Here is a 24,488-nt window from a genome sequence, read left to right on the forward strand (position 1 = left end):
ACTTTTTTATGTACCTGGATATATGACAAATGTTGTATATCAGATACACACACCACCAGTTATCTTCATCAGGTGCTCAAAAAAACAAAATGTACTGATGATCATTCTCAGCATGTAATTCAAATGGAATTTCAACCTGAACTATATTAACAAACTGGAGTTGGACATTTCCAGACTGGAAATGCACAGACTTTGAATGAGTTAATTTTTCTGTATTTATTTTATTCTGTGGGATAGTATACATACCAAACCTGATCTGTAAGCAACTATCATCTCCATGGGTGCAAGTAGCATTGGTTGAACACAATGAAGGACTATTTGCACAGATGTAACATTTCAGGGCATATCCTAAACAAGAAAATAATATTTTATCATTACATAGGAACCAGCAGCTTTCCTAATACAAATTCAAAATGCTCATAATGAAGGACTTTTCAATATCTGTTAGACCAAACCATTTCAAATACTCAAATAAAAAAAACCAACACTATTCTTCTTTAAGGACTGCAAGATCCTCTTAGGCCGCAAATTATTTATGAGTCTCTTAATTTATCAACCCAAGTTCAGGGAAACAGCAGCTGCATTTAAATAAAGCAAATTGGGACTGCGTCCAACTGCTGCAATGCACAGACTGAGCCTTAAGCTTTACTACCTCAGGGATATTAACCTGAGTTTCCTACATCTTTGTTTTACTGGTGACATTGATGCAGAACTGCTTATCCTTTTAATCAGGCTCTTTGTCCTTTCCCTCTCATTGCTTCTTGCCCCACCCCTCAACCCTTCTTTCTTTCCATCATTTTACCTCTTCTGTTCCATGAACTGACTCTCTTCCTACTTTTTTCCCCTGTCCTGAACTATGCGTGTTCTCAAAAATCTTCAACACCATGCTGGTGACATCTTTTCCTAATCCTGACTGCTAGCACACTCCCTTCCTATCATTAACCTCCTTGTATCTCATGCTCTAATTTCTTATTCCTCCCCCCCCCCCCCCCCACTCATCTCTGTTCTCATAAATCTTCAACATTCTAGAATATCTGTCCTAATCCTAACCACTAGCATCCACCTCCCTCATCTTCCCACATCATTAACTTCCTTGTCTCTTATGCTCTTTTTTCGTTTACCCTTCTTGCTCCCATCTCATTCTATGTTCCCACTGAAATATATGCTACTGATTTTTTTCAAAGAAGCAAATATGTGTCTGTCCATCGCTGCCTCCTGCTAAATGTAATATCAGACTTGCTCAAATGTGTGTGATCCCATCTTTAGGCTGTACCCTAAAACAGCTATAACCCCTCATACTATGACAAAAATGAATGTTTCTAGTTACCATTTTAAAACTAGAAAAAAATAGATGATAATGACAAATCCTTTTTTGAAAATCTTGGTTCAAGTGCATTTGTTTGTGTATAACAAGTGTGCTTCAGGTGAAACCTTCTTTGAAACAGACCAATTTTCCCCAATCCTTGCATGAATCCTTGAGCAAAGCCACGGAGAGAAGGAACTGTGAGACAGCAGTAGCCGATATTTGTTACACATGTAATTGAAGAAGGCCAGTCTATCATCTTGCATTATATCTTTAATTTTTGTTAATCCTTTTGCTATCGAAATCATTTTAAGCATGGAGTAGGCCTTAATCCTGAGGCACGGATTATCCATAGTGGTACAAGAAGGATCTTGTGTGACAAGCAAGATTGTTTTTTAATTCCATATAAGTTGCATGATAAGCCTATTTATTTGAGCAAAGAGCAAGGGGGAGATCTTGAAAGGTAACAGACTAAGGATAAAAGTCATTCTTGGGCAAATATTCATTTTGGCTATTTCTGTTCTCCCTGATAAGGACAGAGGGAGGGGACACCACTTTTCCATGTCCTTGGAAATTTATTTTAACATATAGTTTGTAAAAACAATTTTGGGAGAATTAGGACAAATTTAACACCTGAATAAGTGATTTCCTTGCACATTTGAAATGCAAAATGCTGAAACTGAGAAGAATCCGGTCTTTTGGATATATCCATTGTTTGTGATTTATTCCAGTTAATGCAAAAACCAGAGATCTTTCAAAAAATATCAACTACATTCAATAGTACAAAAATGCCATCAGCATATAAACTGGTTTAGTATTCTTTCCTGTTTATAGTCATACCTTCCATAACTAAGTGCTGACGTATATACATTGCCAGTGGTTCGAGAGAGAGATTAAAAAGGAGGGGCAAGAGGAGACAGTCCTGTCATATGTCTTTTTATAGTTGAAATGTGGGAGAAATAATTCCATTAGTTGATAGTGAAACAAGGGGAGAGTTGTGTAATACACTGACCCAATTCAGGAATATTGGTCAAAATCCAAATTTTTTAGAACAGCCATTAGATGAGGCCATTCAACCCTATCAATGGCTTTCTCTGCACCTAGAGATAAGGCGATATGTGGGGAAAATCTGACATCTGAGGTTGCTAGATCAAATGAGCTATTTTTTCTTGTATTATCAGCAGCCAGTCTTCCTTCAATGAAACCCACCTGATCTGTGTGTATAACTGATGGGATGATAGTGTTCAGTTGTGTTGCTAAAATTTTTACAATTATTGTGCTATCTGTGTTCAACAGAGATATGGGGTGGAAGTTACCACAGTTGCAACCACCTCTGTTCTTCTTAATATTAAAGTAGTTCTCATGTCATGAGACATGGTTCCTTTTTGGAATGTTTCAGTGAAGACCTTTGAAAAAAATAGAAGATACCGGATTATAAAATGTTTTGTAGAAATCTGACAGAAAGCCATCCATCCCAGGGGCCTTGCCAGAATTCATATTTTTATAACATGTTTGATTTCTTGTGATAGCTTTGTCCATATGTGATCTTGCACTCCATAATGTTTTATGGAAATATGTTTATGAGTGTGAATATAATGTAACTGGAATATGCTTTATGCAAAAGGTCTCTTGTGTGTTCATCCTATTTGTATGAATGTATCATTCTTGTATCTGAAACTAGGAATATGAAGTATGGCTCTGAGGTCCTATTGTAATTATGCAAAGTGTGGGCCATTGATGGTGGTTTAGAATCTTGATGGCTCCCATTGACTAGGACAATTGGTTGTAAATGGCTCTGTTTACTTGCAAGCCTTCCTGTGAGCCAGCCCAGGAAGAACGGAGGCTGGGGTCTCACAGGACATGTGACCATGTCACATGATGCTGGAATCCATCTTAATTCTGGTACTTTTCCATTTAGAAGGAGGGGTGGGGATCCAGAGAGATAAAAGACTCCCGCCTTGGGCCAAAGCTATAAAAGGGGGTGGAACAGGACAAAGGGGGCTGCCAGTCATGAGAAAACCCCTAGTTACCACCTGAGCTGGAACTAACAAGAACTGCAGCAAGAGAAAGAATTGGGCCCAGACTAGGAAGGAGTCTAGTTTGTGAAAGAAGCTTATTGGAACATCTCAGAGGGTGAGATATTACCTGTATCAGTTTCTTAATGTATTAGGCTTAGACTTGCATGTTTTTGCTTTATTTTGCTTGGTAACTTACTTTGTTCTGTCTGTTATTACTTAAATCCTACTTTTTATACTTAATAAAATCACTTTTGTTTATTAATTAACCCAGAGTAAGTGATTAATACCTGGGGGAGCAAACAACTGTGCATATCTCTATCAGTGTTATAGAGGGTGGACAATTTATGAGTTTACCCTGTATAAGCTTTATACAGAGTAAATGGCTTTATTTGGGGTTTGGATCCCACTGGGAACTGGGTGTCGGGTGCTGGAGATAGGTGACCTGCTGAGCAGTTTTTGGTTAAAGACTGCAGCTTTGGGGCTCAGAGGTAAATTCAGCACGTCAGGTGACAGACCCAAGGGGGTCTCTGTGACTGAACCCATCACACTATAAACAAAACTTAACTTAGGGTATTAAAAGGTAGGCCTTCAGTAAAATGATCAAATGTATTAGAGTTAAATTAGTTGTCTGATTTATATAAAGTTTGATAGAATTGCTTAAATTAATTATTTATATAGAAATCATAGAAGTGTAGGACTGGAAGAGACCACAACACGTCATCTAGTCCAGTCCCCTGCACTCAAGGCAGGACTATACATTAACTAGACCATTCCTGATAGGTGTTTCTCTAACCTGTTCTTAAAAACCTCCAATGATGGAGATTCCACAACCTTCCTAGGCAATTTGTTCCAGTGCTTACCTACCCTGACAAGAAGTTTTTCCGAATGTCCAACCTAAACCTCCCTTGCTGCAATTTAAGCCCCTTACTTCTTGTCCTATCCTCAGAGGTTAACGAGAACAATTTTTCACCCTCCTTGCAGCAAGCTTTTACATACTTGAAAACTGTTATGGCCCCCCTCAGTCTTCTTTTCTTCAAATTAAACAAACCCATTTTTTCAGTCTTTCCTCATATTTTCTAGACCTTTAATCATTTTTGTTGTTTTCCTCTGGACTTTCTCCAATTTGTCCATATTTTTCCTGAAATGTGGTGCCCAGAACTGGACACAATACTCCAGCTGAGATTTATCAGTGCAGAGTAGAGTGGAAGAATTACTTCTTGTGTCTTGCTTACAACACTCCTTCTGATACATCCCAGAATGATGTTCACTTTTTTTGCAGTAGTGTTACACTGTTGACTCATATTTAGCTTGTGATCCAACATAACATCCAGGTCCCTTTCCACAGTACTCCTTCCTAGGCAGTCATTTCCCATTTTGTACTCCTAAGTGGAGTACTTTGCTTTTGTCTTCATTTAATTTCATCCTAGTTACCTCAGATCATTTCTTCAGTTTGTCCAGATCCTTTTGAATTTTAATCTTATCTTCCAAAGCACTTGAAACCAGCTTTGTATGGTCTGCAAACTTTATAAGTGTACTCTCAATGCCATTATCTAAATCATTTATGAAGATATTGAACAGAACCAAACCCAGGACCAATTTGCCCTTCCAGCTTAATTGTGAACCACTGATAACTACTCTATGGGAACGCTTTTCCAACCTGTTATGCACCCACCTTATAGTAGCTCCACCTAGGCTATATTTCCCTAGTTTGCTTATGAGAAAGTCATGCAAGACAGGAAAAAGAGAAATCCCGTGGCTTTTGTACACAAGGATTTCAGCTTTTCTGGCACCATTCATTAACGTTACTTTATCATTGAACTTCAGCAGCTTAAAGATGATGGGTTTGGGCTTGTCAGACTCTCATTGTCTAGTACCAGGCCTTTGATGAGCTCTTTCAGTATCTAATGGGGGCAGCTGTCCGTCCAATTTAAGTATGTCAGGGAGCAGTTTCTGAAGAAAGCTGATAATATCCTTCTCCTCTAGACCCTCAGCAATGCCCAAGAGGCAAAGGTTGTGTCTGTGAGAGCCGTAGGGCTTGTCTACATTTCCTGCTGGATCAATGGGCAGCAATCAATCCAGCAGGGGTTATCACATCGCCAAGCACTCTCCCGTCAACTCCGGTACTCCACCAGGGCAAGAGGCGCAGGCGGAGTTGATGGGAGAGGGTCAGCCGTCAACTTACCGCAGTGAAGACACTGCGGTAGAGTAGATCTAAGTATGTCGACTTCAGCTACGCTATTCACATAGCTGAAGTTGCGTAATTTAGATCGATCCCTCCCCTAGTGTAGACCAGACCTTAGTCATCCTATTTTTCTTCCAGTTTCTCTAGTCTAAGCTTTAAGGAGAAAGTTCCTTCTTTAATTTTCCTGGTTTCAATGGCAGTTTTTTGTATCTCATTTTCCATGTGAGTTATATGGGGTTTTACATCACATGTATCTTTAGAGAGGCCACGAATATCTTTTGAGATTGAATCCAGTCTATCTGTGAGGAATTCTTTCGGTGCTGTAATATTCTAGGCTAGGTCCTGCTGTGGCCGTGTAGTCTCTCCTTTCAGTTGCTTAAGTGATTCAGGCCTAGGTCTTTTGTTGTCTCTCATTTCTCCATTGGCATCCATATTCAACAGTTTGAAATTTATCCATGGGATTAATTTAAACTTTAGGACAGAAACTTATTGCCAATTTTCCAGGAAAGTAATGATTAGAGATGAATTGATATGTTTTGAGTGAGGAGGTCTGAGACTGGGCAGCCATCCTCCTCACAGGTACCATGTGACCCGCTGCTCCCTCCCCACCCCCAAATCCTTCTTGGGGAACAAAACAAAACAAAAGCCAAAACCCAAATTTCCTTTCCATAAGCTGTCAAAGGAAAAGAGGGAAAATCAAGCAAGAAGGAAAAGGATGGGGAGGGCTAAGAAGACTGGAGCAAGAAAAGTGCAAGTCCTACCCTCTTTAAAAATAACCCATACCCAGTTCACACACTGAGACAGACAACTATGAAAAGCCTCTTTTAAAAATAAGTTTAAAATTTTTTAAACTCACAATTAAGATTTTTAAATAAAAATTTAATCTTGACCTCCCCAATGAATGATCCATGAGATTTCTTTAGCAAATTTTGCCACACCATCCTCCTGAAGGCAACATTGTAGTTGTCTACACATCTGAAAACTTATCCTATGAAAATTTTAAATCTGCTTCTACTAAATATTTCCAGTTTTTATCCCTTTGTCCCCTGGCTACCTTCTGCTGATACTATATCAATGAAACAGAATATTTTGTTCCTATACTGCTATGGGACGTTCACTGTATGCCTGCATTCTTGCTTCAGCTTGAAAACATTCTGTTACAGAAATCTAACTCCACCCCTGAACCTGCCCTCACCGCAGAAAGTGACACTGAAATGCTGTACATTTATATAAACTGCACTGCTTCCCCCCCAATTTGTGTCTATAATGACAAATTCTATCCATCACCACACCGTGCACCTGTTTAATGTGACATTGGTATGTATGTAAGAAAAGTGTTAACGCAGAACCTCCAGGACACCTACCAGAACTGCAATAAGCAATCAGAACAATGAAGACAGTGAACAGGATACAATTCATTTTGTTCATGTTTCTTCCAGAATCTGGAAGCAAGAATAAATGAAAAATGGTTACATATTCCTTAGTTTATAATATTTAAAACCAGAGAAAGTTTTGATTAAAAAAGAGTAAGGTCTAGTAGTCTGAACACATGCATCAGGAGTCAGGAACTCCCAGATTCTAATCTTGATCCCAACAGACTATTTCTATGGCATTGGGTAAATCACATAACTTCTATGTGCTCAGGTTTCCTCATCTGTCAAATGGGGATAATACTCACCTACCTTACAGAAGGGACGTAATGAAGGGTAATTCACTGGTATTTGATACAAAGCTTATTGATATCAGAAGGCTTTGGACAAGTCCCTTAATGTTTGCAAAGTACTTAAGATATCGCATCTGCAAAGAATTATTGGATACTACATATGGATGTGGCAGCTATCTAGGAAAGGAACACTAGATCACAGTGTCACCATGAGGCAGCTCACAGACATGCCTGATTTACTGATTTCTGTTCTCTGTGTTTTCTATTTTTTGTTTATTTTTCTATGCTTAATAGCCCACCCAACCCATACTAGACTTTTCTGTTGGAGCACAATGCAATTCTTTTTTGTAGCACAACTCTCCCTACCTCTTTGTCTCAAGCTGTTATACTCGAACAGCCAAAGTCACAGAGCAGAAGCCCAGGCACTTCTTTAGGAGCATATATCATCTTTTCTAAACGCACAATTTCATAAACAGGCTTTTAAGGCTCAGTACAATACCCAAAAAACAAAAGTGGGAATCTGGGGGCAGCTGCACAAATCTATCCCTGGGGAAACTTTGCCAAAACCAATGGAGTTATAGCACAGATGAACTTGGCACAGTATATCCAGGCATCTGCAAAGGGCAAACCAGAGACATAATTTTGCAATTAGAATCATATATTTTATGACCCTCCATGTCCTTTCATCCCTCCTACAAGAAGATTGTCAAACTCCCTCCATTTGAGTGAGTGTTTAATTAAAGTCTTGTAACTAGATTCCTACTGTACACACTAAGGATATTTACACACATAAAAAAATTAAATTAAAAAAATGCATTTGTGCAATATTAAGACTGCACAGTTAAAAAAAATACAAATGTGAGAAAGTAAAAAGGCAAGGTTCCAGTATCAGTATCTAGGCCATACTACACATACACTGTTTTCTATTCCTGTTTTGCGGGGCACATATATAAATCATAAGTTACATACCATAAAGACTACAGAAAATGAAATACAGTGTGGCCAAGGTAATGTCTCTACTGTAATCTTAATTTTGGATTTTGTGACTTTTTGTGATTTGAAACTGCAACATAAAAGTTGTATTAATGCAGATTTTTTGCATTTAATAATTTAAGTGGACGTATAATTCTCTTGATTGAAAGTAAAAAGAAAAGGAGTACTTGTGGCACCTTAGAGACTAACAAATTTATTTAAGCATAAGCTTTCGTGAGCTACAGCTCACTTCATCGGAATGCATGCAGTGGAAATGCATATATCAGCTTATGCTCAAATAAATTTGTTAGTCTCTAAGGTGCCACAAGTACTCCTTTTCTTTTTGCGGATACAGACTAACACGGCTGCTACTCTGAAACCTGTCATTATGCAAGGCACTTGATTGAAAGTGTAGTCCACATAGCTAGTATTAGCACTTATTTTATTCAGCAGTAATGCAAGGAACCTACAGGCCTGTATACTGTAAGATATTGGCTTCGGCAGTTCGCATAAGGCTTGAGGCCTATGAACTTTGGCATAGATAAATGTCCCAGTGGTCACGCCTAAGTTTTGGGGAACTGGGAATAGGGTGTTTAAGGGGAAGTTTGTCCATAACAACCCCAGGAACATGAGCTAACATCAGCTTTTGGATATTTTAGGATAGGCACATCTGCAGATGTCTGATCACAAGAGTGCCATGGCAATGGACTGACATATATGATAATAAGGTGGGATCATTAATATACTAACCTTTAGGAGAAGGGCACTCCAACATTAGTAGGGTGAGGAAATACAAATAAAGAAGAGGGGAGAAACCTACTGAATATACATTAGACAAAGTGGTGTCAGCGTAACATATTATAAAAGCTGTATCCCAGCCTTTGTATGGGGGGAGACAGATGTAGCCCTTGAATGATGGCCACTGGAGATCATGAGGAAGGTGATGGTGATGAGGAAGATAATGGCCTACATTTCCGGTTGTTTTGCAAGGGACAGTGTGAGTATATGGATGTTCAGATGTACATTCTATATTACCTCTATCTACCATACTGGGTTATAGTGTTTGTGACTTTGCGAAATGTATTAATAAACTATTGTAAATACAGAAAGGCTCCTAAAGTGTGAGTGTTGCATAGGGGTTCCCAACTAAACAGTAATTTTAATAATATGGGGCCTGATCTTTGGACAAGAACCTCTCAAACCTCAGAGTTTCTTAAGTAATCAATATAATTAATACACAGTCCATAGATCGAGCTACAAAGGATCTAGGATTTAGATACAGTATGTAATATTTAGTTATGTTACATAGCAGCTCCTATATCAGATTAGTCCAGAGATCTATTTGTTCAGAAACGGGATGCTAGACAGCAGCCAATACCACATGTCTATGAAAAGGTATAAAAAACCGTTTTATGAACACAATTATGTAATAGCCTATTTCAGAGGAAATTTCTTCCTAAACCCATGGAGCTGGTGGCTGGCTTAAGTCCTAAAACGTGGCGGGTTTGTAGCCCTTATAAAGCTATCATATCTAGTACAATTGTAGATATGCTTCTTACATATATTAAATAAATGTCTTTTTGGAATCCTACTAAACTTTTGCCCTCAGCGGTCTGGTGCCAGTCAGTTCCGCAGGTGTACTAGGAACTGTACACTACAATAAATTCAGTAAAACAACCAAACACAAAAACAAACAAAACAATGTTGAGCTTCCCTAAAAATGTGCAGTAGAATCTGTTCCCCTCTAAGAGGGAACGCATAGAAACACAAAGATAGGGTTTCTTTGAAAATGTCAGATGTAATCTATCAAAGCCAGCCATGCATTATTTTTGAGCTGGAAGAATTGACTTTTAAAAGACTGTCTTGATCTTGAATATCTATTGAGGATAGCAACATGTCACAAAACACTAACATCCCTTGTTCTCCTAGGTCTCAGTTTCAGAAATCACTGTCATAGAGAAGAAGCCAAAAAAAGAGTTTTCTAAATCTAAATCTTTGGTCAAAAATTATGCATGAGTCACAAATCTTAAAAGCAGAAAAAAAAAGGCACAGAAGACAATATAATCAGGAGAAAAGAAAAACAAGGGCTTATTTCAGACTGTTGCAACAAACACTGTGCCAAGTGATACATAACCATGCACTTCCTTTCCAGACAGCAATACTGTACTAAAATCACAGTCTTGCAGTAAAAACTAAGGAGCATTTTATTTTTCCATTTTCTAAAAAATGTAAATACATTTTAAAAAACCCATTAAAATGCCATATACGTTATTTTACAAAACGCAAAATTGAAAGATCGTTTTGTACAGAAGCACCTTTGTTAGTGCGTTCTGAAAGTCTGCCATCAGCAGTTGCTCTACAAAATTAAAACAAAGATACTGGAAAACTATCCATTTCACTAAAAAATTCCAACTACTTGGATTTAGGGCTTGGCTACACTTGCAAGTTAGAGCACTTTAAGGCAGCCCCAGGCACCCTAGCTCCTGAGATGTCCACACTGGCAAGGCATGTAGAGCACCTGGACTCTGCAGCTGGAGCACTTCTGGTAATCCACCTCCACGAGAAGTATAAAGCTTGCTGTGCCCCAGCTGAAAGGCCCGCGTCAGTGTGGACGAGGTGTTGCATTACTGCACTGTGATTAGCCTCCAGAAACATCTCATAATCCCCTGAAGTCAAGTGGCCACTCTTCTCATTGTTTTGAACTCTGCTGCAGGCATGGGGATACCCCTTTCAAAGCTCCGTTTCTGACAGCTGGAATGCTTATCTGCTCCGGGACAAAGCAAACCATTAGTGTGGAATGCTGCTGTTGTGAGTGTGTGGGGGGGGAGGGGGTCTGCTGCTGTCTGAACTTACTCTCTGCCCCTCAAAACACACTGTCTCTCCCCGCACATACACACAGCACACTCCCTGTCACTCTCCACCCCCCCGCCCCATTTGAAAAGCACGTTACAGCCATTTGCACACTGGGATAGCTACCACAATGCACTGCTCTTTGTGGCGTTGCAAGAGCTGCTAATGTGGCCATGCTAGTGCGCTTGCAAACACTGCTGCGGTCTCCGAAGGCTGGTTTAACTCCCAGCTCTCTACATCTGAAAGTGTAGCATGCCCTTAGTAGATGTTCTCTCTCCATAGCAAACAAAAAACAAACACACAAACAAACAGGACATCTGACAAATCTGTTTATTTATTCCTTCTTAAGTGTGTTGTCAAGTGGCTGCAGCAAGAGCATATTCAATACAAGCTTTGCATATAGTGTCACAAGCTTCTTAGTCAAAGTCACAACAGGAAAAAATCAGTAGCTTGACAAAGAAATTATGCTTTTAAATATGGTGAAAGTAGAGAACTGGGAATCAGTACCCTTTGGTGATAGCCTCTGCACTGCCAGTGACTCACTGTTTGACCCTGGACAAGTCACTTTAGAATGATTGCCCTTAAGCTCTCTAAGGAGGGGTCTATTCTCTGCTCTGTTATGAATTCCTGGCTTCTGATAGCCCTAATAGCTGTCTCAGGTGTAGGGAGGGACTCCTTCCACCTCATTCCAAGAGAGACACTGCTATTTTCTGCTGAATAGGGGCAGGAGATTTCCCCTTCCCCACAGCTGCTTTTTTACCCTCACAGTTCACTTCTGAGACAAGAGCTATATTCCTTTTTGCTAGGGTTATTACATTAACACAGTCCATAGTACTTTGGTAATGATATGTTGTCTGTATCCAATCAACACATCTGCTGCAATGCTATCCAGTATGCCAACATTTAGAGTACCTTTTATATCTTCCCATTCCTGTTCTATTTAAGCTCAAGGCACAGTAATTTCAAATTTTCCTAATGCAAGGAGTCTTACATTTTTTCCAGGGAGGATACCAGCTTCCCTAACCAGATTTGTTCTGACCAGAGAAATCTGGGCACCAGTAGCTCACCAGCCTTGGCAGATTTGCCATTAGCCTTGGCATCTTCGATAAACTCTTTAACAATCTCCAATGAATCAGACCTTACAAAATTCACTGGGGCCCCTTCAGGGAGCCTCCTGGTTCCCAAGTCTAAGGCAGCAGGTGCATTAACTTGGGGTGACAGGGGTTTGTATCTGGATTCCCCTGGCTTAGGGCAATCTTTTCTCATGTGCTTAGTGCAGCCATATGAGTAACACTTTCTTGGACTGTCCTCCTGTGATTGAGGCCTGTAATTATGATTACCCAGAGGGGATCAGTTGTGGGGACTCTCCACCACTCTTGCTTTTGTCAGGGATAAGACAGAGCCTCTCTCTCTTTACCCTGGGCTTCTGATCTTCTCTCTGGGGTTTGCATTCACTGGATGCTCTGGCTTGTACATAGGAAAAAGCAAAATTTGCTGCCTCTTGTTCCGTGCTAAGGGATTTATCCCAAATGGCCACCTTGATTTTTTTGAGCATATATTCAGGAAATGTTCCTTTGCAAAGAGGTCAAATAACGGGTCACAATTCTCTACCGCTTTTCCCTTTTGCCCACTTTTTTCACTGAATCACATATTTTATACACATATTTGCTAGGATTCATCTTATGCTTTTTGAGATTCCTGAATTTTAATACACTTCAAGGGTGATTTGAAACTTTGCAAACCAGTTTTTGAAAATCCACCATATTTCAAAGCATCTCCCATCTCCATCTCACTAAACATATGCAACACTTCTCCTGAGAGCTCTGAGATAAGCAGGAGAACCCTCTTATCTTTGGGAATCTTATACAATTTGCAAATTCTTTCAAAAGTGGTGAGATATTCTTCAACACCGTCTGTTTCTCTGTATGTAGGGGACAGTTTGCCCCAGTCGAGTGACCTTTGGGGAGGACTGATCACTGCTTGAGGGTTTTCAATCTCTCCTGCACCTTGGGTTCATGCTCCCTCACCTCATGCTTCTGCTTCTTAGCTCCATGGCTCACTGATGGTCAGTCGTTTCTACTACCTTTTCTGCTTCTCAGCTTTCAGGGCTCTCTGGCGGACTGCTTCTTCCTCTCTCTGGGGCTGCACGTTTTCCATCCTCCAGTTCCATTTATTATTCCTTCTCTGCTATTTCTAGGTTTTTGGTTAGGTCTGCTCTCTGCGAAGTCTGTATCTCCATCTCAGCCAGTGAGAGTTACATGGCTGTCTCACTGAGAGCTGTGTCTTTGCCGTCATGTTCTTTCGGTGGTCTATTATGTTTACTCATCTTACACCTTCTTTTGCTCTATTTCTCTTACCCGAAATAAACAAACAAAACAAAACAATAAACTAACCTTTTTTTTGGTTCCCAACCTTCTCCCTTGTGAATCTCTCAGAATCTAATTTTTCAGTGCTTGGATTGTGATTCTTCGCTAACCAGACAACTGTGTGTAAATCCTTGCCATGACTACACCAACGTGATGCTCCCCAGGGGTAACCAGGGTTGTGAGGCATCTCACCACTACCTGCCCTTAGTGTGAAGCAGTCTTGTCTGTGCCTGCTGTGGATCAGCTCCCTGAAACCAACAGCCTCTGGCCGCACAAGCACTGTCTTCCAGGGCTCCACAGACCTTGCCATTTCGGTATAAGCTAGTACCAAGTACACCAACCCCTGAGTCCTTGGAGCACTCCCTGCAAAATCCAGTCCCAGTCACTACTAGGCACTCACAATAACTGCCAAGTAAGCTACCTCCAAAGAGACAGTGTACACACAGCTTGACTAGTACAAGGTCCTTTATAACATTACAGCACTGAAATACATGTACAGTAAAAACAAGCATAAATTTATTCACAAAGATTAAGATTTAAGAGATACTGAAAAAGGATAATGAGTGGAAACAGAACTGGTTACACATGAAACAAAACATAAAATAAAGTGCTAGGTCTACACTTATGAATGGTTACCATTCTTATTTAATAAAGTAGATCTTCTCCGAAGGATTCAGTGTCTTTGACAGAGCAGCTGGTTTTCATGAATATCCACACGCCCTAATAGGGAATTCCTCAGCAAATGGATACCAACATGGCTTTTTGCTTCTCCTTACATTTCCCATAATTCAGTCTTTTCACCCCAGAGTCAAGAGAACAGCTCCCCCCCCCCCACTCCCCGCCAGCATTGTTTGTTCTCCAATGTGTTGGCTGCAAGTTGTCTTCATATCCTCATGTTGACTTGAAATGCAAACGCTTACTGTACATATGAACCCAGGCAGACATGTGAATATACATTCCTCTGTCTGCCAAAACCAGTTTTTCACCTCTGCTGAGGAGGAACACCTTGATACGAACAATAAGCATATATTTTCAGTACATATACGTCTTCTTAAATATAATCAGTACATACATTTCACAATAATATGAACGATCAGCATGATCTTGACTTTCCTTTAAGATCTCAAACAACATTCTTTATAGATAAATATTATGAAAACAAAGTGTTAGATGTAGTGAGTTTGTCAAGCCTGATAAGAGTTGCTGTTACAGAACAGTAAACCCTTTTCCAGTTGGCATCAAGGCGTTCTTAGGGCCACAATAACTACATAGGTTTTCTATTTAAAGCAGCCGATCACTGACTGGTCCCTATTTGTTTGTCTGCATACAGTGCAAAGCCCTAAGAAGGTTTTCAGATAGGTATCCTGAAAAAAATCAAAGGACCTGTCTTTCAGCACAATAATTTCTGTAAGAAGAATGATTCAAAATTGCTGAGGGGAGTGGGGGAAGAGAGAGAAGAGACACCTCCCAAAAGAAAAAGTCCTAGATTACAAGCTCCCCCAGTTTGGCCATAGAGAAACCGATAGCCCTGAGCATTCTTCTCAGCAGCAGCATGACCCTCCCTTTGTTTATATCAGTGGCTGCCATCTGTCACTCACAGAGCTCTAAATTGTGGCCCTCAAGAGTACCTATCAAGAAAACGCTGTACCTGATAAATGAAGAGCTGTTCCCTCAATGCACACTGTGATTTTTTTTAACTGAAATGTTTGACTCAGTCTCATCACTACAGCAAGGAGGTAAAGGGCTTACCTTCTGGGCTGTGGGAGCCCCAAGGATGGCAATACAGGAGCTTGACTGGCTGAGTCTGAGCCTGAGCCTAAGAAAGTGCATAGTGAAGGACTGCTCCCCTCCACACACAGCTTCCCAAGGCAGTGCAGGTCAGGGAGAATGGAACACACACATATATAGATAAAGATCATAAGCTGAGAACCAGCAACTAATTAGGATTCCATGTGTCTCTGCCGCAGCCCTGATGAGAGCAGTCTCATGGCTGCTCTAACTTGTACCAGCTGCCTGTGGACCATAGGCTACCAGGGGACAATGCATATTAGTCTTTTTCCTCCCACAGAGGGGACTTGTACATGGTTTCCGCTCCCTTTGTGCCAACAGCTTCATCTGCCATTTGTCATAAGTATCTGGGGAAAAGTAACGAGCTTCTGCGTTGTCTGTCATAGTCTGGGGATATTTTCCTTTAAGCCTAACCCCCCACCACCACCACCTTCCAGAAAATCATTGCTCTGCCAGGAAACTGGCAAGACCATTAGCACAGTGGGAACAGTATCAGGGAAACCCAAAGTCCCAAAGAAATTAATTCGCTTTTTTACCACACCAGACCCCATCACAGTGTGATAGTGCTGCTGACACTGCCTTCTCACTACTCAGCTCAGAGATAGGCCAGATTCTACAGAGACATAGCACAGCACAGGACTGAGCCAATGCTTCATCGGTGTCAGGCAGGAAAATATGGAGTAAGAGACCCAGTGGTGGGACTCAGATTGTTCTCCCTCCTACCACACGAATAACTGGAGAGAGCCCTGCTCAGCCATAAATACCCACCCACAATCCAGCCAACCCCTCCTACTACTTCAGTGGTCCCCAAACTTTTCAGGGTCAGGCCCTGCCCCTTACCCATGTCCACACACCCTGGGAGCTGGGGCCAGGAGCAGGGCTGTGGCTCGGGGGCTAATGGGGCCACAACTGGGGTTGAGTTTGGAGCCAAGGCCAGGAGCGGAGCCCTGTCAGAGGCTGAGGCTGGGGGTAGAGGCCAGGAGTGGAGCCGAGTGGCAGGGAGCTGAGCTGCGGGTAGAACAGGGCTGGGTAGTGCTCCCTCCCCGCCTGGCCTGCACCCCACCATGCCCCCTGGAAGTTCCTCCATATCCCCATAGTGGGGGAGGGGGGTATGACCCACAATTTGGGGACCTCTGTACGACATCAAGAGTGGGAGTACCCAGTGCTTAATTTCTGCCATGGCTTGCCAAGGCTGATCTCCAGCACCTGTAGGCTTGGCAGTTCATAGCTAGAGCCCTGTGCGGATACCCGCTTTATATCCACAGATGCAGATATCTGCGGTTATAAAGCAGATATCTGAGGAACAGCAGGACTCTTCCGGGAACAGCAGTGGCAAAAGCAGCCTCACATCCAGGAGCCAGCACCCTGCGCAGGCAGCTCCTCTGGCATGGCTATACCACTCCCAGCCCTGCCCACTGGGGCGGGCACTAGGCTCAACAACAGCTGTCCCTGGTTGTGCTAGTCCAGGAGTGTGCAAGCCGCTGAGCCTGGTACTCACCCCAGTGGGCGGGGCTGGGGGCAGTAGAGCCACACCAGAGGAGCTGCCTATGCAGGTCACTGGCTCCTGTGAGTGGCAGCCTGAGTGTGGCTGCTTTCACCTGCCGTTCCTGGTAGAGCCCTGCAGCTCCTCAGATATCCACTTTATATCCGCACATATAAATCTGGTTTCCGCGCAGGGCTCTATCCATAGCCCTGGCACCTCTGGGCTTGCTGCATCAGTTATGAATGTAAAAAAATTTCATTACAAATTAAGCACTGGGAGTATCTCCCCCTCTGTCAGTTCAAGGGGACCCCAAATCGCATACAACTGTGTCTGAATCACTCCTTTATGCCTCAGAAGAGAGACTGTAGAATGGGACAGAAAAGGCACTGAAATGAGTGTGAAGATGAGAGAGGAGATGGGGTGATGGATTGGGAAGGGGTGGAGGAGAAGGGAGAACAGTGGAATGAGGGTGGAAGGTGAAGGAAGGGGCTGGGGGAGGAGAAAGTGGGGTGATAGGGGTCTGGGTGGGGAACAGGGAGGACAGTGGAATGAGGGTGAAGGGGAGGGATGGGGTTGGGGAAGGAGGAAGTGGGGTGACAGAGGGGCTGGGTGGGGAACAGGGAGGACAGTGGAATGAGGGTGAAGGTGAGGGAAGGGGCTGGGGAGGAGGATGTGGGGTGATAGAGAGCCTGGGTGGGGAACGGGGGGACAGTGGAATGAGGGTGAAGGTGAGGGAAGGGGCTCGGGGAAGATGGAAGTGGGGTGACAGAGGGGCTGGGTGAGGAACAGGGGGGACAGTGGAATGAGGGTGAAGTTCAGGGAAAGTGTGGCTAGCTTGAAGGGAGGTGGATGAGGCAGGGAGCCAGGCTCCATGTCCGCTCCCCTGCAGCGGAGGTAGCTTTTCCCTCATGCGGGTCTCACTCTTCAGCCCCTCCCCACAGAGAACTTTCTTCAAGGGCCCTTGTTCCCCGCGCAGGCCCAAGGCGCCCCTCCGCAGCCCCGGTTAGCCACAGACCCCAGCGGGAAGCAGGTCCTCCCCGCCGCAGCGCCTCTGCGGCACGCGCGCTGCACCTCCCCACCGCCTCACCCCTCTGCAGAGCGGGGGAGGCTGAGGGGAGGGAGGAGTCCGCAATCTATCCCTCCCTTGGAAAGGGGGCTTAGGCCCTCCAGAAGCGGGGAATAAATATGAGCAGGTTGCCGGCTCAGCAGCAAAAGGGAAAAGTGAGGGGGAGGCTCTGCTCCAGCAATAAAACAGCCTCTTCCTCTGCACTGGGGGGAGAGCAATCCATGCCCCCGGTGGCAGAGGGGAATAAGGAGAGCAGATCTTGTGCGTTGATGCAGCAACCCCCTACCCCCATCCCGCAATCCAGCGCTCTAGCCGGCATGCATCTCCTGAGAGCGCTGGTCGCCGCAGTTCCTCCGCACTACAGTACGCTCCAATAGCCTCCTACCTGCTCTGAGCTTGCACCTGTTCAGCTCCCCGCTCACTCTGCCTCCCTGCTAGATTCACGTCTTGTGGCGAAAGCTCTCCCAAGCCAGCCCCTTCTAGCTCCGTCAGCAGCACTCAGCTTCCCTGTTGGCTTTTGTTCTGACATGGGGAAAGTGGGATGAGAGGGAGAGGAGCAGAAAGCCCACCCTTTAGTTCCCCACACTCGCGTCGCATGGTAAGTCACTCCGCAGTGTGTGAGATCAGGAACTGTGCTCTCCCTCTCTTTTGTAATGGTTTGCATTAGAGCTTGCTAAGTAGAGTCGTGTTTATGTTATTTAAGCGAGGTTATCTTTCCCCCTCTATATGAAACAAACAGGGTACGCCGCTATTTGGTTCAGTGAATAGTTCTGATCCCTTTATGTGATTTCCTCAATCCTTGCCACCTATTTCCAGGCTGTCAATGAGTCTTAGGGAATATTTTTTTTCACCTCCTCTGCCTCTTGTAATTTGCACCTGCACTCGAGAAGTGGTATTTTGACTTTGGGCTGGGGTTGCAGCCCCTCTAGAAGCTCCTGCTCTGCCCTGGGACTATTCCGTTTACTCACATTCAGCATCTTGGTTAAGGAGCTGAAAAAGTGAACAGCAAATACACGAAGTTCATAGATGATGTTAGTACATCTGAAAGGTGAGGGGGAAAATCCTAACGGTTGAGAGATTCCTGTAGAGGATATAATGGAGTAGTTCTCAATCAGGGGTACAGGTATCCCTAAGGGTACACAGAGCCAGAGGTCTCCAGGGGGTACATCAACTCACCTAGATATTTGCCTAGTGTAACAGGCTACATAAAAAGCACGAGCAAAGTCAGTACAAACTAATATTTCATACAGAATGAAATGTTTATACTGCTCTATCTACACTACACAAGGAAATGTAAGTACAATATTTATATTCCAATTTACTTTATAATTATATGGTAAAAAATCTGTATTTTTATGTCTGACTTTGAAAGCAACTAGTTTTTAAGTGAGGTGAAACTTGGGGGTATGCAAGACAAATCAGAATCCTGAAAGGGGTATAAGCTGGAAAGGTTGAGAGCCATTCAACATAATGAACAAGTTAGCCATCTACAAGTGTAGACATCAAGGCTGGAGATGTAGCCTAGTACACAAGGATATAACTACAAGTAATAGGATGAAATTAAGCTATAAAAATTTAGGCTGATAGTGTACCCAAGAAAAGTACCCCAAGAAAAGTAGTGGAATCCCATAAATTGGAATTTGCTGCGCAAAAAACTAGAACAATTACTTGCTCAAAACTTCTTTAAACACAGAATTAAAAGTTGACCACGCAGTGCCCTGTACCCTTCCACAACACTGAATTCCAGTATCCCAGCGTAACATTAGTCAATGTCAACATTAGCCAGTGTTTAGAATAGGGCTGTGTTAGGGGTCCCGTTCCTGATGCTCAGCAACTTCTTCCATCATGCGGACATTGATGAGAGTTGCAGCTACCTGCTTTTATTTGGTCACACTCAGTCCCATTAGTAAGGAAGCAGTGGTGCTGGAACATTTTTGGAACCACTTCCCCGCTTTCCCCTGGGTGCTTGACACCCACTCGGCCCCCAGCCCCACCCCAACTCTGCCCCCATTCCAACCCCTTCCCCAAATCCCCACCCCGGCCCCACCTCCTCCCCAAGCCCACCAGGTTCTGGCTCCTCCTCCCCCCCCCCCCCCAGCAGGGTGCCAAACAGCTGTCTGGCTGCAGCTGGGAGGAAGGGCTGGGAGGTAGGCAGAGAAGCGGGGACAAGGCATGCTCAGGGGAGGAGGAGAAGGAGGAGGGGCAGGGGGGGTGAGGGGAGTTTGGCTACCAGTGGGTGTTTCCCCATGCGTACTCCAGCCCCAGAGCACCCACAGAGTTGGCGCCTATTGACTGTCTCCCAGAGCGGGGGACCCGGACAGGGGTAAGGGGGCTGAGGCTGTGGCCACAGCTAGGGGCAGGCATGGACCCAGGAGCAGAGCCCCTGCCACAGGACCAGGCATGGGGCCCTGAAGCAGAGGTCTGGGAGCAAGGGGTGTAGCCAGGTGTGGGGCCCCAGGCATGGGGCCAGTGGACACAACCCGAGCCCCAGGTGCCCGAGAGCAAAGTCCTACGTGGAAGGACATGAGCAAAGCCCTGAGCACGGAGCCAGTGTCTGGGGAGCAGGGCCCAGGACAGGACCCAAGCCAGGGATGGCAAGTTGTATGGGCCCGTAGAGCCCAGGCTCCGGCAAATGCAGGGCTGGGGTGGGGGGCTGGCTCCACCAATGTTCAGGGCTGGGTCTCTCCTCCGGCCCACCTGCTGCCCCCAAGCATCCCTGCCTGTCCTGGGCAGCGGGCAGCTATCTCTGCACTGCGCTCTCTCACCAGCCACTGGGGGCTACAAGGGAGCAGCACTGGGGGCAGGCTAAGGCAGCTGCAGCACTGGAGGAGGTGAGGAGGAACATGACAGCACCCCTACCCCGCAGGTGACTCGCGTTGACTCCGAGGAGGGAGGGAGGGAGGGGAGGGCTTATCCTGGCTAGACCTCCTGAGCAGCAGGCACGGGGGGCTTGGGTAAGTATCATGTCCTTCTCCCTAGCCCCCAGCTCCAGGACAGCCGGCCTGCTGCACCCCCAAACTCTTCATCCCCAGCCCTGCACCCAAACCCACACCCAGCACCCCAAACCCTTGTCCCAGCCCAGAGCCTGCACGCAGCACCCAAACTCCCTCCCAAAGCCTGCACTCCTCCTGCACCCCAACCCCCGACTGTAGCCCAGCCCCCCTTCCAGAGCCTGCACTCAAAGCCCCTCCTGCACCCAATTCCCAAACTCCCACCCAGAGCTCACAGCCTTAGGCGGGGCAGGAGGGGAGGGGGGCAGGACTTGGAGCCGTTCTGGGTACCACCAAAAATTATACAAACCTGCTTCCCCTGAGTGGAGCCCCCGGCCTGGGGCCAGAGGCCCTGCATAAAACCTGGGGGTGCTGCAGTACCCCCTGCACTCCTTCCCATGGCTATGGGAAGGGGGTCAGGAGCATGGTTACTCTGTGTTAACACTAATGCTTACTCCAGTCTTTCCTCTTCCCCCTAAGTAATGCTGTTTTCCTAGAGGATATTTCAAAAGAAAATTCTGAGTATGCACATAGATTTTAGTGCATTTTGAAGTATCAGTTCAAACCATAAGATCTGCTCCCAGTAAAATTTCTAGGAGTCCCTGCTGAATGCATGCAGATAGCAACTACTGTGTGCCACACTCCCGCAGAAAGCTGCTAACTTCCCAATAGCATATTGTGTCCCTAAAATGTACATCAATTCAATCCCAGGGTTAAAAATACAAACATTCTACAACTCAAGCTTCAGAGTATTTGTGGATAGAATTCCAGTCATATATAATGGGAACTATATTATTCCCTTTATCATTCACTGTTCTGAATACCAAATCCTAACCATTCGGGCAAACAACTAACAACTGCATGACCACATATCCTCACCTATATCAAAAGGCATTCATACTCCAAACCTTTTACTGTAAATGTCATGCCTCTGTTAAGGTCACCTTATCGATCTAATAATGCAGAAGTTAGAGAGAGAACTGAAGAACTATCATTTAACTGACAGAAGGAACACCCCACATATTAGCAGGCTGCATTAGTAGGAGCATTGCCAGCAGATAGAGGGAAGTGATTATTCCCCTTTATTTGGCACTGGTGAGACCACATCTGGAGTATTACATGTTTTGGGCCCCCTACTACAGAAAGAATGTGGACAAATTGGAGAGAGTCCAGTGGAGAGCAACAAAAATGATTAGGGGGCTGGGGCACATGATTTATGAGGAGAATCTGAGGACACTGGGATTATTTAGTCTGCAAAAGAAAAGAGCAGGGGGGATTTGATAACAGCCTTCAACTACCTGAAGGGGTATTTCAAAGAGAATGGAGCTAGGCTATGCTCAGTGGTGGCAGATGACAGAACAAGGAGGAATGGTCTCAAGTTGCAGTGGGGGAGATCTAGGTTGGACATTAGGGAAAACTATTTCAGTAGGAAGGTGATGAAGCATTGGAATGGTTACCTAGGGAGGTGGTGGAACCTCCCTCTTTAGAGGTTTTTAAGGCCCGGCTTGACAAAGCCCTGGCTGGGATGATTGTGTTGGGATTGGTCCTGCTTTGACTAGACAATCTCATGAGGTCTCTTCAAACCCTAATCTTCTATGATGTCCAGCTATCCATAGTAAACACGTGTAGCCAGTCTACCATGCAAGTAAATCTATGCTTTAGTATTCTGCACGACATTCAGTGGCTCATGACACATTCTACATAGAACACTTATCTACCTAGGCCGATACACAAGGGATAAGGTGGGGCTTACAGCAGATGCTTCAGCAAGGTGGTTAGAGAGACACCAGGTTGAGCAACTAATACAATAAAGTTTTTCTTCCTCACCTTAACTGACATTCCATTAATAGCCTAAAGCAGAAGTTTAGAGTTCTGCAATTTTATCCTAGATGTAGTATAATTGCACAAGCTATTTTTATTCATGTATCTACTCCACTTGTGAGCCATACCAAGATCTGTGCTTTAAGACACTGTAGAAGAACGTCCCCTGAGTTTGTTAGACATTGATTATTCAAAGTGTTTCCTTTTAGTCGTATTCCCTTTCACACATCTCCTTGTTTTCATAGAACGTAGCCTTCCTCCTAATATTTACTCCTTAGCACTAGGACTCAGAGGATTGCCAGATATAACACCTCCAGTTATCTTTTCACAAATTCAATATATTGCATTTTTCTGTCTGCTTGTAAATAGCTGAACATAGCTCAAGCTTTTTAGCATAAAGCAGAATTAAAAGTTTTGTAAGTGAGCAATTCATTGCCAATATGTGGAAGTAGGACATGTATGAAGATTGATGTTAATACACAAGTGGTGCAGTTTTCCCTTAAGAGTATATTTGCACAGGACACATAGCCAATCATTCATATAGCATGTAAGAAACCAGCTTCTGAGGTAAGGAAAGAAGAGCAACATAAAAACAAACAGATGGTATGAATCAGTAGCTAAAACAGAAGTGGTAGAACTTGATGAGCAGATGAATTACCCCTATAACCAGGCTTCAGCTGTAGAGCAGAGAACATCAAGAACATGATGCTTTAGCAAGAGCCCCCTTTGCACAAGCTATGGAAATTTGCAGTTTAAATTAGAAAAAGAAGCAAATCCATTTAGACTGGTGTCCTCAATTGAGCCATTGTATCCATCTACAATTTCTGTTCACCACAGAGTTTTATGTTTATTTCTCTTTGTATGGTAAGTACCAGTAGTTTTGGGTACACAGAGAAGAGTGATGTTTGGTTTTCCACTAAAATCACATTTGGAAAAAAAAAAAAGCTATATGTAAAAGCAGGGCTTAAACCAAATGTGGTCACTGCTTTTTCACATATGAATTTTAGTTAAAGTGTTTCCCAAACTAGCTCTCTCCTAAAACACAATCCTCTTCCTCCAGTCCCACTCATACCAGGTCTTTTCCTCTTACCCTAAGCACATCACCATAATAGAGGAAACTGAGTCAGGGAAGACTACAAACCTATAGACCACAATCTAGAGAATCGGATATAATTTTATTCAGGTGCTTATGTCAAAGTAAACACTGACAATGTGGCTTTTAGTGAGACAAGGTGAATGAGGTAGTATCTTTTACAAGCTTGCTTCCCAGAACTGAAGAAAAGCTCTGTATAAGCTCAAAAGCTTGTCTCTCACACAAACAGAAGTCAGGCCAATAATAGGTATTACCTCACCCACCTTGTGTATCTAATATCCTGAGACCAACACAGCTACAACACTGCATACAATTGTGGTTTTTGTCCTTCCAGCCATTTACAAGCATGAGACACAATGACCTTTCCAATTATTACTATTTAATACCTTATCTACTTAAAGACATTTTGCAAAAATTGTCCCCAACCCCCATTCAACTCTACCAGATAGCAATGCAGGCAACAGCCTACCTAGTTAGAGCTTCCAATATTCAGTCTCAGTGGGATTTTTTGAAAAAGTTCTTAGTCTTAAGACTTGAGATTGAACACATGCAGCTGGCTGTGGGGCCACCTGAGTGGCTGGCTGCAGAGCCGTTCCAGCAGCAGCTGGTGTGGCTGAACCCGGCTGGACAGCCACACTGGCTGCTGCAGAAGTCACGGCACCAATGACTTCCACGACCCCCACAACAGACACAGAGCCATAATCATCAGTAAGACAGTGGTACTTTCTGCCCTTAAAGAATATTAGAATCTTTTCATTTTAATACTACAGATTTGTGGTTGTGCTGAAAGTTACTAGTCTCTAATCTTTTGTTAACTAATTATTTTTTAAAAAAACCTTTTGTATTTAGTTGAAATAGGAATCAAGGCTCTCACATTATAGTATTTTCTTTTC

The 24,488-nt window shown here is 43.8% G+C and overlaps 1 protein-coding gene across 1 annotated transcript in view; it reads right to left on the reverse strand.

The window, feature by feature from the left end:
- Positions 1–246: 246 nt before the first annotated feature.
- Positions 247–24,488, reverse strand: part of FBXO3 (F-box protein 3) — a 61,544-nt gene continuing 37,302 nt past the window's right edge. The window contains exons 11-12 of the transcript XR_005225455.2: positions 6,868–6,945; positions 247–348 (exon numbers count right to left, since the gene is read on the reverse strand). The gene's annotated coding sequence lies outside the window, so the exon portion shown is untranslated. The remainder of the gene's footprint in view (positions 349–6,867; positions 6,946–24,488) is intronic.

This window comes from Chelonia mydas, chromosome 6 (assembly GCF_015237465.2).
Source record: "Chelonia mydas isolate rCheMyd1 chromosome 6, rCheMyd1.pri.v2, whole genome shotgun sequence".
Taxonomy (NCBI): Eukaryota; Metazoa; Chordata; order Testudines; family Cheloniidae; genus Chelonia; species Chelonia mydas.